Here is an 18065-nt window from a genome sequence, read left to right on the forward strand (position 1 = left end):
GGGAGAAGAGAGGAGAGGCGTAAAAGAGGGAGGAGGAAGAGAGAAAGGGGGATGCTAGGTCTTGCTTTTGGTTTTGAGTTGGTTGTGATTTTGGGGGAGCTAAGGGAACTTGTGGAGGTTTCTTGGGCTTGGCGTTTGGAGGGATCATTGTTTATCTTGGTCTAGATTATTCATCTTGGATACACACTACATCTGGTTGGACTTGGGCTCGGAGGGCTAGGGAGCCTGTGGAGGTTTCGTGGGCTAGGAATTATTTCCTAGTTTGTTGGGAGGTAAATCCAGTCGATAGTTAACAGGATCATTTCAGTAGGAGCAATAGCTCAAGGGCATCTCCACCGGCCATCGGTACAGGTATTCCTCCATGCATAGATTACTCATGTAAATTATTGAAATGAAATGTTCACTATAATTTGTAGGGATTAGAATGTAAATGGAAAATTACCATTGTTTAAATGTCTTATAAGGAAGGATAAAATTATCATTGTTTAAATATCTTGTAAGAAAGTAAATTATTGCCTCTTATTTCATTTAATTCCCAGAGAATATGGATATGTTAGAAGACCCTAGGATATGGCCTTACAACTCTATAGGCTGGAGTTTGTGATGGGACTTGCATTCTTATTGCTTGTATCCTCCTACACTATGGGCGTATTGGTGATGCCTCCAGAGATTTTATAAAATTATAAAAAATCAGGTAAAATTTTGATAAAATTTAGTAGGGATTTTTGTAAATCCAAGTTATAGTCGTTAAACTTTAAAATCTTGGGTGCTACAGAGATTTTTGATGGTGCTGAATCTATTTCCATCATCTAAAACATGATTCAAACATGTCTACTGAAATATTTTTTTAATTTTTTTTTCCCAACCACTTTTGATTGTCCCAGCAATTCCTCAACCTAAATATCCTTCTTCATAGAAAAATGTGTAGAATTTTTATCACATGAAACATGCACAAGGAGGTCACAAATCACATTCTTGGAGCGTAGAGACAAATCATTGTAGATGAGAAATGTGATTTGCAACTTCATACACACCATGCTGCCTTTGATATCTCTTCAACATTCAAACAAGTAAGGGTATCACGTGCACTTTCTAACACACTGCAATGTACAGTTTATTGTTGTGTATGAATGTGTTGTTGAAATGGTCTCCATCGATCACAATTGTCCTAACTTGTAAAAATAGAGACTTTAATTCAACTTGAGGAAGAGTTCATTTGTTCAAATATCAATATCCCACAAAGGTCACATCATCAAGGAGCATGGATTCCACATCAAACCTGTTAAGCCACAACACAATTGTAACTAGTGAAAATAACATCATGAATGCTCTAAATATTTTAGTTCTCCTCATTTATTTGTTTAGAGAATTGTATATAGGTAACAGTCCCTCTATCAAGAAAATTTTTTGATATGATCTCAATTACTGCTTCAATAGTATTTTTATAAGTGATTTTGACATGCATTCCACCGTCGATGACCAATGCTTCAACAATATCATGTATAACTCCCAACAAGATCCCACACCCTAAAAAATATCACTTTTGTACTCATCCTCTAGGGATGTTGCAAATGTAAATTGTAAACCCAAAACAACTTACCATTCCAAAGAAGAATTTATTTCCCTTTCATCAGCATCCTAATGCATAACAAAACTAGAGTCTATTCATGCACCATTAATCCCCTGGCCCTAGGAATACAACTGTCTCATAGATGGTCCAATTTCCTTTGGAAATACATCTATCACACTAATGTGCTTGGGGGAGTTATCCCCACAGGGCTACAAATGTCCCAGTAAAAATCCATGAGAGAGACCAAATATGTTGTTTGGTCTCATTGCATAAAAGACTTGCTTATAACTTTCTTTATGTACAACATTAGATATCCAAAGTAACACAAGCTCACTTCCATGCAAAGTATGTCATTTTACCAAGAGTTCTATTTTCCTCTGAAAATCCTACTATATGTGCATAAAAAAAATATTTGGAGCCTTTCCTCAAGCCAACCTTTTACTAAAATATTTGATTTTGCCTCTACCAAAGAATCCCTCAATTTTTTAGCTTGTGATGGACCTTGAGAAATTGGACTTGTGTTGCTTCTTCTATAATTGTGACTAATAAGAGTTGTTGGAAATATTATCCCAGTCTTGGGCTCTATTACATTTCTAACACAACTATCTTTCCTTAGAGACAAGTAGAGCTTGTGTCATCCTTCATCATGGGGTCCAAGGCCTAAAGAGGCTTGTTCATTGAATACACTAGAGGAATTTTGCAATGCTACATTTCCATTATTGAAAACCCATACAGTTGTGGGCACCTCAGAATGCATCCATGCCATGATTTGAAAGTAAAGGTGAGGCACACAATGTAAGAATGAATATATGATATCTATGCATAACCACGCTAAACAAAGAACATAATGGAAAAATATATAAAATTTTCCATCCAATGACCAAGGCATGATTTGAAATGTTAGCCCAAAGTATGATAAAGTGACCCCCCTTTTTCCTTTTTCTATTCTATACTAAGTCCTTGAAGTACAAATGTTGTTGCATTAAATTAACACGTAGATTTGGCTCCAAAGAACTTTTTGCAGGCCAAATCTTTGCTCCACTACCATCATTGACATTTATATGATCTATTACAAGATGAAATACTTGCACCAATTGAAGTAGAAGTTGATGGAACTTGGACTCACTCAAGCACATGTGAGCAAAACAGAGTGATCCTAATGAGTTGCAAGAGATTGTCCTCTTATTATACACAATCTGTGAATGTTTTGTTGGAAAATCACTATTTGTTCAGGAGTGGAACTGCTTTGACCATGTATTATTCTTTATATTGCTTCAACAATAAAACATGGTAAGTGAGAAGGGATCCCATATCCTCCCCCTCCATGGCTAACCACTTCATAACTTGTGAAACTGGGATACCTTGGTTCTTGCGTAAGGCACTATGTAATGAAGTGAGCGTATGGGTCCAAAGCTTGATATAATGATATCCACTTCTCGTTAAGAGATGTTGCTGGGGGAAATAAGCCTTTCGAGCATGTTTGTGGTTTGATCCAAACCCTGGGCATGCAAAAGACACACACAAACATAATTTTGGCAATTTCTTAAAAACCCTTATTTATTTAATGTACTTTAACACAAATGGAGAGGCAATGTTGAAGCATTGCCTATAAAACAAATGAATGAAAAATGACATAAAACATATCAAGGATGAAGCTAGATTAACGATCATAAGTAGTGTGCCTCATGGACATACTAGCAGCATGTAACCTCGATGATATGATTTTTCCTAGTCTAATTGACAGGGATATCTACTAGGACCTTGAAAAGCATAGGGGAATCCAAAATTTAGGTGTACAAGGTGAAAATTTTTGGTGTCGTTGTAGCAGCTACAACAGAAGTGAAGGAACTTTACCTACAGTAACCTTGGTGGCAAAGTTACATGGGATATCTTAAAATATGGAAATCCTACTAATCCTATAATGAAGAAAAAATCCAAATACTTGGATATGAATGCCAATAGGGTAGGACATATGGGGAGTATGTATATGCACATTTGACAACCCTAGGCTTTACATATATCCTGAGGTATAATTTGGCATGCTAACATGCCACTACTGACATTGAAATGTAGTCAAGTTTAGAAGACATGACATGATTATGTGGCATATTGACATAGCATGGTAGTGCAAAAGAGCTGAGGTGGAAACTAATGTGTAATGTTGACCTAGCTTGGTAGTGAGAAATAGTTAAGGTGGAAATCAATGTGGCCTCTATTATGGCACATGAAATGGTGACCAAAAGTCTAGGAATCCAAAAATCTAAATAATTAAACAAGACATTTTGGGTTTTTCTAGATAGTAAGTGATTTAGATTTAAGACATGAATGTTGAATAGTGTTGTCATTGATGCCAACATCGTTCCTTGAATTCTCTTAATATTCATCTAGTTTGCATTAATTAGAAGCTCTAAATGAGAAGAAGCCTTGAGAATCCCTAGATGCCCCACACTTGTGAGCCCAATGGATGTAAAGGACAATGATTTTGATCATGAGACCATCATCATTTAATTGTCCTTGTCGTGATGATTCTAATGACATATGGTATGCCTCATGGTACATCTTGGTTGGGGATATATGCTCAATCAAAAATTGAAGCCCCCTTCATGTGGTAAAAGTCCTCAAAATGAAGTGATGTGGCAACTCATTATTGGCTTGAAAATTTCTCAAATCATGAGGCCAAGAAGGATTGTTATTGAATAATTTAATTAAATATTTCTTAAGGTAAAATAGGGTGCTAAATTGGAGGGAATATCAACTAATTTATAAAAGGTTAAGTAAGTTCTATTATTCATTAAGTTTTTGGCTACAAGATAACTTAAATTTGAATTTGGAATTTGAAGTGATCAAGTCAGTTGACCCCTCCTTAAGTCAGCTTCATATATGACTTAAAAATTGGCTCCAAAAAGTTGAATTAACATTCATGTTGGCCCCTCCTAGAAGCCTCCATGACTAGTATAAAAAGGGACCCATCTTACTTCCAAAGGCATCAGGTCTACACACAACCTTTCTGGTTCCAAGGCCTTGTGATCACATGCCTATCTTAAGTTACAGGTCAACTTTTTTGTGAAAGTTTATTATTCTTCTTTGGTTATTCATTGGGCCACACGATATTTTTTTAGGCCATTTTACCTTTTTATGGTGTAGATATATGAGTTCTTTCATGGTGGATGAATGTTTGAGCTTGATTGTTGTGATGATCCAAGTTTATCTAAGGATTTTCTAAGGTTGACCACATGTCTTTCAAAGTTTGTGCCACTCATGTCTTAACATCTATGGAGGAATTTTTTTTTGAGTGGAAATATACCCTTTGCATCTTTTTTGATGGGCTCTTTTGAAGTCTCAAACCTGTGTATATAAGGTAGATTTGCTAGATGACCTAAAGAGGAATAAATTGTGAAACATTTTCGAATATGATATAAGGTTTTTGCATCCTAGCACAGTCATAAATATTGTTGAAAATAGCAACAAGAAATGCTAAATATATAAGTGCTAAAATTGGCAGTGCAATAAATAGCATTTCGGGATACATTCCAATTTTAGTTAGTCCCTGAACTAAAATTGAGAATTAAAATTCGAATTTGATCTTAGCAGTTGTTTGAAAAATAATTAATTAATTCATCCTGAGTTAATTAGTTGGAGAAAATAAAACATGAAGTCTATGTGGAGACATGCAACAATTATCCCTTTGATTGTGGAAGTTATCCATCAATTAAGGAGATAAGTTTGAGTTGTAATTAGTTAGCTCAATTAACTGAGTTAAGTCTACTTAGATTAGTTCCAAGAGTTGGAGGAACTAATTGTGAGTTTAGTTAGTTAATGCATGCATGCATGTAACTACTGCACTTCAGATAACTGAATATTATCTCATAAATAACTCATGCATGTCAGTTCAGTCAGAGACCCAGTTGAGATCAGATGATGGAACAGTGTGCTCTCAGTTGCAGGAATATTCCCATGAGGATATTTCTTGCATGCAGAAGGAATTCATTCCTTGGTGGATTGCGCAGTTAGATCAAAGGTTGGAGAGTGTGTGTGAGGTAATTTCACATAGGTGGCAACTTCTAGACCCAAAGAGAAACTGCGCAAGGAAATAGGAGGCTTGGAGGATTGAAGGAAGACATATGTGTGTCTATTCAATCTATGAGTTGTGTTGAGGGATTGTACTAAGAGCTGGATAGCTTTTGAGCTAAAGCTTTGTGTAATCTTTGTTATTTTTTCCACTTGTTTGGTATACATATTGAGGGGTTTTTAGCTCAGGCTTTCCCTATGTTATTCTTCTGTGTTCATGTGTGATTGAATTCTCATTCTCTGTTATATGTGTTCTTAATTAATCATGATCAAATTGATAAAGCTTCCGCAAGTTTTGTTTGTAGAAGTAGATCTAGTATATTTCTTTAGTACATTGCATTATCAAGTGATCTACAGTGGGAAATTCTACATGGTATCAGAGAAAAGATGATCAAAGCGAAGAACAATATACAAAGAAGGGAGAAGTTCCAAGTTTGAAGTTCCTGATTATAGAATTAGAATTCTTATCACATCTCAAATTTCACCAATGGCATTCAACGGTTTAAGACTTGAGTATGCCCTTGATGGCAACTTGAATTATACTGCCTGGAAGGATCGCATGGAAGCAGTATTAGAGGACAACGGTCTAAAGGACTTCATTGATCAAGAATTCCCCAAGCAAGTAGTAGCTAATGCCCAAGAATTGGTGAAATGGAAGAAATGTGTGTCTAGAGCGAGGAGAATCCTTCTATAGGGAGTTCGAGATCACATAGTCTCGATTCTCCATGGGAAGGAGACACCATTTTCAATGTGGAAAACATTGAAAGATCTATATCAGAATAGCAGCGATCAAAGGAAGTTGGTGCTGAAAGACAAGCTTTGGAAAAAAGGGCGACACGATCTCTACATATCTGAACAAGCTCACCACCTGCAGGGATGATCTTGGAAGTGTAGGGATCACGGTAGCTGATGATGACATGGTGAGTCTTGCTCTCCTTGGTCTTCCTAAGAGCTTTCATAGTTACGAAGACTCAGTAAATGGAAGAGAGAAACTGCTAGATTGGGAATGACTTTGGTCGGATCTGATGCAGGAGGAGATAAGAAGAAGCACCAGAGATGGATCTTCATCAAAACAAGATGATGAAGAAAATCTAGTCTTAGCGGTAAGGCTAGGAAAGGGAAAGGCAAGGCATCCCATCGAAATCTAGTTCTTCCCATGGTGGGAAGAAGATTGACAAATCGAAAGTGCAATGCTTTCATTGTCATGAGGTGGGCCATTATGCTACGAATTGTCCACAGAAGAAATCCAAGAAGGGATCCTCAAGGGGATCAGATGGTGAGCACTGGCCTCACAGTTTGAATTGGATTTCTTTCTCATCACATGGATGGTTTTATCCATGGTGGGATGTGTTTGGTACCTAGACAGTGGAGCTTCATTCCACATGACCAGCGACAAGAACCTTTTCAATACCTTGGAGGAGAAGGATCTCTAGATGCGGATCGAGATGGGTGATGATGGAAAGTAACATGTTTTAGGTGAAGGTACAATTGTGTTTCAAAGGGAGCTTGGAGCTCCTCTCACCCTAACTAATGTAAATATGTACCAGGTCTGAAGAAGAATCTTGTCTTCGTCGCTATGCTAGAAGACAAAGGCTATGATGTAGTCTATAGTAAAGGAAAGGTATTCTTGAGGCATATCAGCACTGGACAGACCAAGAGGATTGAGATTCAAGTTAATAATCTCCACAAGCTAGAGGTAGATGACTGTATTGCATTGGATTCCAAGGCAGAGATGGTGCAGAGCCAAAATTTTGGTGAGCTATGGCATATAATATTGGGCCACTTGCACCATGGGGCCTTGAAGATCATGCAGCAAATTTCTACCGGACTTCCCAAGGGAAAACTAGAGTAGAAGGATACATGCAAAGGTTGTACCTTGGGTAAGTATGTGAAATATTCCTTTCAGGATTGAGATAGTAGAGTTGGAGAAAAACCTGGAGCGAGTTCACGCAGATGTGTGTGGACCATTCTCTACAGCCTCCACCACTAAACAAAGGTACTATGTTATTTTTATTAATGATTTTTCTCGTAGATGTTGGATCTACTTTATGCAGAAGAAGGATTATACCTTCTCAAGGTTTTATGAGTTTAAAGCCTTGGCAGAGAAATAATATGGAAAGAAAACAAGGGCCTTGCGTAGCGACAATGGTGAAGAGTACGTATCCCAACAGTTTAAGGACTTCTGCGTTGCAGAAGGAATTAAATGGGAGTTGACGGCACCCCATAACCCACAATAGAATGGGGTGGTCGAAAGGAAGAACAGATTGATTGCGGGAGCAGCTCGTTCGATGCTGCATGACTAAAGCCTACCACTTCATTTGTGGGCTGAGGCATGCAATATAGCAGTATACTTACAAAATAGAAGCCCGCACTGTATACTGGGGATGAAGACACTAATGGAAGTCTATTCCAGGAAGCGACCAGATGTGAGTCACTTTAGGATTTTTGGATCATCAGCTTATTGCCATGTGACAAAAGATGCCCAGAAGAAGCTATATCCAACAGTTGAGTTGGGGATACTTGTGGGGTACATTGATACACCCCATAACTATCGGGTGTTCCTGCCTACCAGTCAGAGGATAGTGGTATGCAGAGATCTGAAGTTTGACAAGCAGAAAGCCATGCGAGTATCATTTGAGAGGGAGCTCAAGTTGCAAGCAGAGGAGGAGCTTTTAGTTCCTAAGGAGGAGGAGCCTCAAACTGATGTGGAGAAGTTTCATGCAGGGGATCCGAGAGTGGAGACATCCACTCATGTTGAGTCTTCCAGAGATGGGCGGAAACACTCAAAGGAAGCTGACAGGTAGATGCTGGATGCACGAGAGAATGTGGGACAACCATCTTCTCAGCACAGATAGAGGACGTCACCCGAGCGGTACACTGGTTACATGGCCCTGGTTGGGGAGTGTGTAGAGTCCGAACCTTCTTCATTCGAGGAAGCAGTGTAGCAACCAGTCTAGGTTGATGCTTTGGCGGAGGAGTATGACTCCATCATTCAGAATTGTGTTTGGGATGTTGTCCCAAGACCTCACGACAAGTCAGTGGTAAGTTCCCGATAGCTTTACAACGTAAAGCAGGCAGCTAATGGTAGTGTTGAGAAACATAACGCAAGGTTTGTTGCTCGTGTTTTCTCATAGGTTGAGGGGATTGAATACGATGAGACCTTTGCTCCTGTAGTAAGGTACTCATCTATCAGATCGATGTTAGCACTATCAACTCAGATGGGTTGGAAGATACATCAGATGGATAGCTATTTCACCGAGTTGGGCTTCACCAAGAGTGAAGCATATGTGAACCTTTACCACATCATGGTTGAAGGTAAGCCATTGATCATTGTTCTTTATGTGGATTATCTAATATTGACTGGTGATGATCAGTCGATCAAGTCTTGCAAGGAGGATCTTGCAAGAGAGTTTGAGGTGAAGGACATGGGCCTTATGCACTACTTTCTAGGCATGGAGGTGTGGCAGAAGGATGGGGAAGTGTTTGTATCTCAAGGCAAGTATGCCAATGAGATACTCAAGTGATTCCACATGGAGAAGTGCAAGCCCATGTAGACTTCTCTAGCTAGTAATTGGAGGAAGGAGGATGCTACTTCAGGTGAGGTAGTAGCTGCTACTAGTTATCAGTAGCTTGTGGGTTCATTGATGTATCTAGTGAACACATGACTAGATTTATGCTTTGCGGTGAACCAGTTGGGTCAAGCTATGGTTCAGCTTATGAAGTTGTTTGGAAGGTAGTGAAGCATGTGCTGAGATACCTCAGAGGCACATCTCAATATGGATTGTGGTACAAACGGACAGAGGGAGTGAAGCTTCAAGGCTTCACAAATGCAGATTGGGCAGGGATTCCATTAGATCGGAAGAGAACTTCAGGAGGAATCTTCAACCTTGGTTTAGCTGCAGTTTCTTGGTATAGTAGGAAACAGAGGTCATTTGCACTTAGCTCATCAAAGGCTGAATACATGGCTGCTAGTCAGGAAACATGTGAGGCCATTTGGATGTAGAAGATTCTAGTCGGATTGTTTGGTCATAGGATGGATCCAATAATGATCTATTGTGATAATCAGTGTTGTATCAAACTCTCTGAGAATCCAGTATTTCATGATAGGTCCAAGCACATCGATATCCGGTATCATCATCTTCGAGACTCTTTGGTGAAGAGGGTCATTTTGTTGCTACATGTTTCGACCGAGGAACAAGATGCAAATATTTTGACTAAGGCAATGTCAAAATGAAAGTTCGAGTTCCACAGAGACAAGATTGGGGTGACAGATAATCCCTTTCTTGTTGAGAGGGAGTGTTGAAAATAGCAACAAGAAATGCTAAATATATAAGTGCTAAAATTAGCAATGCTATAAATAGAATTTTGGAATACATTCCAATTTTTAGTTAGTATCTGAACTAAAATTGAGAATTAAAATTCGAATTTGATCTTAGCAGCTGTTTGAAAAATAATTAATTAATTCATCCTAAGTTAATTAGTTGGAGAAAATCAAACATGAAGTCTATGTGGAGACATGCAATAGTTATCCCTTTGATTGAGGAAGTTATCCATCAGTTAAGGAGATAAGGTTGTGTTTTAATTAGTTATCCCAGTTAACTGAGTTAAGTCTAGTTAGATTAGTTCCAACAGTTGGAGGAACTAATTGTGAGTTCAGTTAGTTAATGCATGCATGCATGTAACTACTACACTTCAGATAACTAAATATTCTCTCATAAATGACTCATGCATGTCAGTTCAGTCAAAGACCCAGTTGAGATCAGATGATGGAACAATGTACTATCAGTTGCAAGAATATTCCCATGAGGATATTTCTTGCATGCAGAAGGAATTCATTCCTTGGTGGATTGCGTAGTTAGATCAGAGGTAAGAGAATGCGTGTGAGGTAATTTCACATAGGTGGCAACTTCTGGACCCCAAGAGAAACTACGCAAGGAAATAGGAGGATTGGAGGATTGAAGGAAGACATCTTGTGTGTCTATTCAGTCTATGAGCTATGTTGAGGGATTATACTGAGAGTTGGGTAGCTTTTGAGATAAATCTTTGTGTAATCTCTGTTATTGTTTCCACTTGTTTGATATACAAATTGAGGGGTTTTTAGCTAAGGCTTTCCCCAAGTTATTCTTCTGTGTTCATGTGTGATTGAATTCTCATTCTCTGTTATATGTGTTCTTAATTGATCGTGCTCAAATTGATAAAGCTTCTGCAAGTTTTTTTGTAGAAGTAGATCTAGTATATTGCTTTAGTACATTGCATTATCAAGTGATCTACAATGGGAAATTCTACAAATATCTGAAGGAAAGGTTGGGTTGTCTAAACATATAAATGTTATTATCACTACTTCTTCATGGATCAATTTAAGGTTTTTTGAATTTTGTGCAGATTGTTTAGTGTGACGAATGGAGGTTTATGGTTAAGCACATGTCTGTAGCCTTTTCTTAATGCTTGAAATCAGGTTCTTCTAACTATCTGAAAAAGACATTTATTGAATTTTGAAGGACAAGTCTAGAAGGTTCAGGGTAAATCTAAGCCTAAGGTTTTGAGGTAGTTATATTCAAGATTTGATCACACTAAGGGAATATTTTATAAGGTTCATATCATCATTTAAAACCTATTCCAGGACCTACATTAAGTCACTTTGGATCAAAACCTGGAATTCACCCCCATCTCACTATTTCGAACAATTTTTATAAGGGAAGGTTCCTTTAATTGTAACCTAACAACAAGAAGGTGGATCTCAGAAGTGCAGAGATGGGAAAGTGAAATAAGTGCAAATGGACCTTCATTTATTGTTCCTCCATTTGAAACCATCACTTGACACTCTGGTGCTAGATATAGGAAGCAATTCAATTCTTTTGCTACGTTACAATGAATAAAATTGTGGGTACTTCCTAAATCAATCAACATTATTACCTTTTTCTTCTTGATTTGTCCTTCTATCTTGATGGTTTGAGGAGTCGTAATTCCCGCCAATGCATTACAAGGTATGGTCGGATTCATTTCTTCTTTATCTAGGATTTTTTCTTGGAGTATATCCTCTTCTTTTGACCTTTCTTGCTCCTTTTCTTCTTCCTCTTCACAATCTATGTAGAATAATTTCTTCTCAACACACTTATGACCTTTAGTGTATTTTCTATCAAAACTATAACAAAGCCCTTTTGCTATTTTTTCTTCCAATTTTTGTGGTGTCAACCTTATAGGTTGTGGAAGACTCGGGGAAACAACACTTCCATCTTTATAGTTGTGAGTGGTATGCTTCCTGGTTGCCATAATTTTGCTTTCCATTTTTCTTGCTAACCTGAATGCCTTCTCTAATGAATCAGGTTCCCAAAGGCGAACATCATGTTGGATATTATCCTTTAAATTCCCTATGAACACATAAATCCTATGCTCTCTGGAATATTTTTTACCCTTATTTTCAAGGTTTGGAACTCTTCAATGTGCTCCATTATTGAACCCTTTTGTTTGAGACTTATCAATTGGCTAAAAAAAGTGTCGCTTTTTGTATCCTCATAATGTGCTGTCAATTCTTCCGTAAAAATTGCCCAAGTGATAATTTGTTTACGAGAGCAAAGCCATTGATACCATACAAACTAATTTGGTTCCAAATATAAAGTTTCAATACGTACCTTTTGTGTGTTTTGCACATTATTGAGATCGAAAAATTGCTCCATCTGTAATATCCATGATGCAGGATCCTTGCCATCAAACTTCCTGATATCGACTTTTGGAATATAGCGGGTCTTTGATCCAACATTAGATTCTATGAAATCATGATTAACGTCTTTTGTTCGCGTCATGAGATTCCTTTACTACCCTTTCACCATTTGTAAGTATTTCTTGTAGAAACATTGTCAAATCTGTCTTCAAATCTGCCATGTTTCTCTTCAAATATATCTTCAAATCTATCTTCAAATCATCCATCTTAGCTTCCACATCCTTTATCTTAGATTCCACACCATTTATCTTAATTTCTGTTAGCTTTTGTGAGAGTGACATTTGTTGCACTTGGGCTTGTAATTTTGATATATCATGTAGCATTTCTTCCTCTTCTTCATGAGTCATGCTAGAGCTTTCAGGTTGCATACTAGGTGTTTGCATTTTATTTCCTTGGGGCATCAATTACCAATAATAATTCTCTACTATGCCCTTTGAATTCCTTCAAAATAATTTTTCAAACCAAGCTTCAGCAAAAATTTAAAAAAATCTACACTCCTTTTTTTCACTTTGTAGAAGCTCGATATTGCCTCTGATGTATCTCTATAATTTCAGATCATCGAGTTCTTAAATTGTGATCTGAAATATCCCTTTGTGTCCTCTTTCCAGTACCACCAGTTTGATCCAAATTGGATTCACCAAGGAAGAGTTATGCCAAATCTCCCACAGTGACCTGATTATAGACTAGTTCAGTAGAGCGAACTTGTACGACATGCCACGTGTCCCTGTTTCGACCTTTGGCTCTAAAAAATATATACAGTAAACTAAAGTCTATCCTCTTTTTGTACCTTCTTACGAAACTTCAATCCAATGCTCAGAGAGAAAGTTATGATGATTCTCCCTAGGTCACCTGTTTGGAATGTAATTCAGGAGTCTACAGAAATACCAACTTCCTTAGATCATATATCCGCAAATATAGTGCAAAAAGCTCTGAAATTCGGACCCAAGGTTCAGGGTGATTTCATCTCAAATCTAATTTTTTTTTCGCTTCTGAAACGTCGTAGAAAAAAATTTATAGCGAAAATTCCACGATGACCTATTTGGAGCAGCGAAACCCTAGAATCTAAAGCTCTGATACCAAATGTTATGAAACCAGCTCACAAAAATATAGAAAAGAGAGATCAACGCCTTAGAATTCAGCCTCTTTGAGGGGGAAACCTCCTTTACATTACAAAAATGAATGATTCTTTGACGATTCAAATGACAAAACCTCCTTTCTATATATAGGAGTCTAAGGAGTCACAATATAACCAAGCCGACCTAACAATAATAATATAAAGGCACAAAAATAACAATATGGGGACAATAGGGGCACAACAATATTAATAAGGAATACAATAGTAATGGGGTAATCACTAGTATTATAGGGACCTAACAAGATCACTTTAACTTCCCCATTTAACCAAGTTATGGATGCAGTCTCTTTCATACCCTTTCCACGGGGGCTTCAATGGGGGAGCAATACCATACCACGTGGGTTCATATTGGGGGATATATATTGAGAAAAAAATGGCATAATGTATTGGGGGATATATATGGGGTAAAGGCTTTTTATATTTACAAGTATAAAAAATGGAGCTTAAAGTTAATGAAAAATATAAATGGTTATAAAAAAAGTTAATGAAAATATGGAAACCTGCAATATCTAGTGGAAATAGGGGTTGTTTAAATTGGGAAGGTGTATTGGGTTCGTATTGGTAGGGGGTTAAATAATGTGACTTTTAGGGGTATTTTCCAATATGTATTCAAATTAAGGGTATTGTTTAATATGCCATGAACACACGTGATAGGTCAGAGGTTCATTGAGTAAAGCCCCTGTGCCCCTTTCTCGGCTAAAATCATTTACAAAGCTTTCCATATCACAATTGTTTTGATCTAGGAGAAGGGTAATGTATAGTCATTAGTTTTAAATGTTCATAGTTTTAGTTTCATCTTCGTCGTTTCCCCATTACCAGCCGGTTTATTTAGTACCCCGTTGGAGTCACTACATGAACACAATCATCGTTTCATTGCCAGCAAACCTGTTCAGTACCCCAACGAAGTTAGTTGCTACACCTCCCTGCATAAGAAGCCTTTCTCTTATTTCACCCTTTATTTAATTTCAATATGCTCATTGGCATTTTATCGGTGTTTATATCGCCAAGGTGGAAGAGGGATCCTAACTTATTGAGAGCAAGAGAGGTTGTTCGTTCAGAGACTATTATATGCCTCTGAAATTAATATGTTTTCCATTAGTTTCCCCCTTCCCTTCTCTACTTGATTAGATCAGCATGTAAAATACTATTCAATTACAACATCGAGTGAAGGATGTTGAAATGTAGCAAGAAAAATCTGAGTTTGGCTTTTCCTTGGTCAAACTAGAGAAAATTTGAATTTCTATTTTAGCAGAAATCTTGGAGGTAGTTAACTAAGGTGACATGGAACTTCTCACTCAGTTAACCCAGTTGATTCGAGTTGGGAAATATTGAGTTCATTTCATTATGACTGATTGCTAATTTGTAGTAATATATTTCAGTTAATTTGAGTTATTATCAATTAAACTAGTTCTAACTATCAGAAGAACTACTGGAGGTTAAGTTCTGGAAGTGGAACTTCAACCACACTCAATGATAAACCACTTCACTAACCAATCATCCAAAAATAATTGTTGCATGTAGAGAATTCGAGTTACCCTGTTGAGATGGAGATTCCAAGGTAGTGTACTATCAGCTATAGCATATTCCAATGTGTATAGGTGATGTGTGTAGTCGTAGGAAGGACCTAAGGAATTGCGCAATTAAATAGTGGGAAATTCATAAATAATAGGGGTTGATTTCTTGGAGGAACAACGTAAGGAAATAGGAGCTTGGAGGGATTGAAAATTGGCTAAGTGTTTGCTAGATTCAGTCAGTCAGGTAGAGGGATAGACTATACACTTGCAGGGTGTGCTCAATATTGAGAAATCATATGTATTTCATCTCTATTCTCTGATTAATGCAATACAAATAGGAATGGGTTTTGAGCAGTTGCTTTCCCCTAGATAAATCTTTGTGAATGTGTGATTTTTCCTTTTGCATGTCTATGATTTTTGTTTTAGATGGTGAATTAACTTCTGTAGATCAGTAGAGTAGCTTCAAGTCTTGTGATTTAGAAAATTTCATGAACAATTTTGAGTCTACACATTAATTTCTACAAAGGAATGAAGATCCTAAAATAGATACGGGTGCTATGGTTCTGCCCAATTTTTTTTGTCTGAATGGATCATATTTTCCATAGAGACATCATTGACCTTAAAGGTATGATACCAAGACAAGAAGCAAGATAGAAAGTTTACCTAGTGTTTTTATATGTCACAACGTCCTTTAAATCTTTCGCCACATCTATTAGAACCAAGAAAATAGTCTCACACAAGGTTTATTCATAGGACCAAGAAGACAAAAGATGATGGAAAGGATGTAACCTGACATGAAAGACAAAAACAAACAAAAGGAAAAGGAAAAGGAAAGAAATATGTACATAGGTAAGGTTACAACCATTGATTGCTATTGGAAATAACATTTGAGATCTTAGCCATTTACAGGAAGAGAGTCCATCTTCCCATCTAAGGATTGAAGACGATAAGTATGATGGCCGATCTTGTCATGTACAACAAAGGGGCCAATCCATAGGGATTGGAATTTAGTTTGTTTACCTTTCCCTTCATGGGATTTATCCCCCTTTAATACTAATAATCCCACACCAAACTGCTTGTTCCCCACAAATTTCTTGTCAAACCAATTCTTGATATGACTTTGATAAACACCAAAAATTTATTTTTCTTTCCTCCTCTCTTTATCTAATTTCAAAAGGGTGTCTATCCTTCTCTGAATAACAAGACTTGGCTTACCTTGGGATTCTTAAGAAAGTTGAAGGGTTGGGAGGTATATTTTCAGAGGAAGGATAGCTTCTTTTCCATACATGAGTAAGTAAGGTGAAGTACTTACAGAGGGCTTTGGTGCGACACAGTCAACCCACAAAGCATTCACCAATGCATATGCTAGTTCCTTTGCTCAAAGTAAACAATTTTCTTGATGATATGAATCAAATTCGTTTTGGTAGACTCAACTAAATTTTTTCCCTAAGGGTAGTAATTAGATGAGTGCTTTAAAACAAAACCATTTTACAATGAAAAATCATAAAGTTTTAACAATGAGAAGCAAGTTTCATTATCAAAAACAAATGACGGAGGAACACCAAACTTGGTGATGATATTTTGCTTAAGGAAATTGATGACTTCTTGCTCGTTCACTTGTTTCAACAAAACTGATTGAGCCCACCGAGTAAAGTAGTCTATGGGGATTAAGATATATTGGTGTTTCTTTGATGAACATGGAATTTGTTTTCCAACAACATCTAATCCGCATTGTTGAAAAGGTTCTTCACCAAAAATGGGTTGCAATGTGGCGGTTGAATTCCTATCATGACCAACACTTCTTTGACAAATGAGACACTTATGGGCATATGCATGAGCATCCTTAAATAATGTGGGCCATTACTAACCAACCTGCATAACTTTATGTGCAGTAGTATTTCCCTTGTAGTGCCCACTTGTTGGCCCATCATGAAGATCTTTCAACAACCTTTCTAAATCTTGTGCCTCTAGGCATTTGAGTAGGACACCGTTATGGTGCTTTTGAAAAATCACACCATGTACAAGCTGATATGATAAAGCTTTAAGTAAAATTTCCCTCTTTTTTTGGATGATAAGTGTGAGGGAAAGGTGTTGTGCTCTAGATATTGTTGCACGTCAATGGACCAAGATGTGGCTTCATCTGTAGGGTTAACTTTTTCAATATTGTACATTTCAATCTCTTGTTCCCATCCAGAAGAATCTTCCTTTGGTGAATTAACCGCTTCTACTACAAGCCGAAAGAGACCATGGCCTTTTATTATGTGAACTGGCTTAAATTGTAGATCATATTCTTGAAATCTTGTCATCCAGTTTTCTCTCCTCTCACCCAAATCTTGTTGCACAAAAAATAATCTAACCGTTGGGTGAGGCACAAAGATGATAACATGAAATTTTAGAAGGTAAGGCCTAAAGTGCTTTACCGCCTTGTATACTTCATAAGCTTTCTTATCAATGGTGGGATAATTCAACTAAGATCCATGTAAGCCATAACTCATAAATGATATATGCTGCTCATTCCCTTGATCATCCTTCTAAGTAAGAACTATTTCAAGGGATGTGCGAGAAGAAAATTATATAACAAGAAATATTTTCCAAAATATGTACTATGTAATGTTGGGGAATCGAAGGCATCTTTCTCCCTTTGACCCCACTTGTAACTGCATCGTTCTTAATCATATCTTGTAATAGCCTAAAAATATGTGCACAATATGAGATGAAATTTCAAAGAAATTTATTTTTCCCTAGGAAGGATTGCATGGATTTCTTATTCACGGGAAAGGGAATTTGAGCAATAGTATTGACCCGTTCTGGTTCAACTTTAAACTTGCTTTTAAATATACTATCTCCCAAGAGGTTACCCTTGGACACTATGATGATGCTCTTCTTAGGTTTTAAAGATATGCCATATCTTCAACATCACTCAAAAATATGCCTTAGATGACGAAAGTGATTAGATCTCTTCTTTGAAAATTCTGTAACATCATCCAAGAACACCACTACACTTTGTCCAATAAAGTTGTGAAATGAAATGTCCATAGCTCATTGCAAGTTAGAATTTTC

General features: G+C 37.2%; 1 pseudogene; it reads right to left on the reverse strand.

The window, feature by feature from the left end:
- Window positions 1-1353: 1353 nt before the first annotated feature.
- LOC149227410 (uncharacterized) overlaps window positions 1354-18065 on the reverse strand; it is a 141403-nt pseudogene continuing 124691 nt past the window's right edge.

The sequence above is a fragment of the Pinus tabuliformis genome, chromosome J (assembly GCF_031772625.1).
Source record: "Pinus tabuliformis cultivar Carrire ecotype Pingquan chromosome J, CPIR1, whole genome shotgun sequence".
NCBI lineage: Eukaryota > Viridiplantae > Streptophyta > Pinopsida > Pinales > Pinaceae > Pinus > Pinus tabuliformis.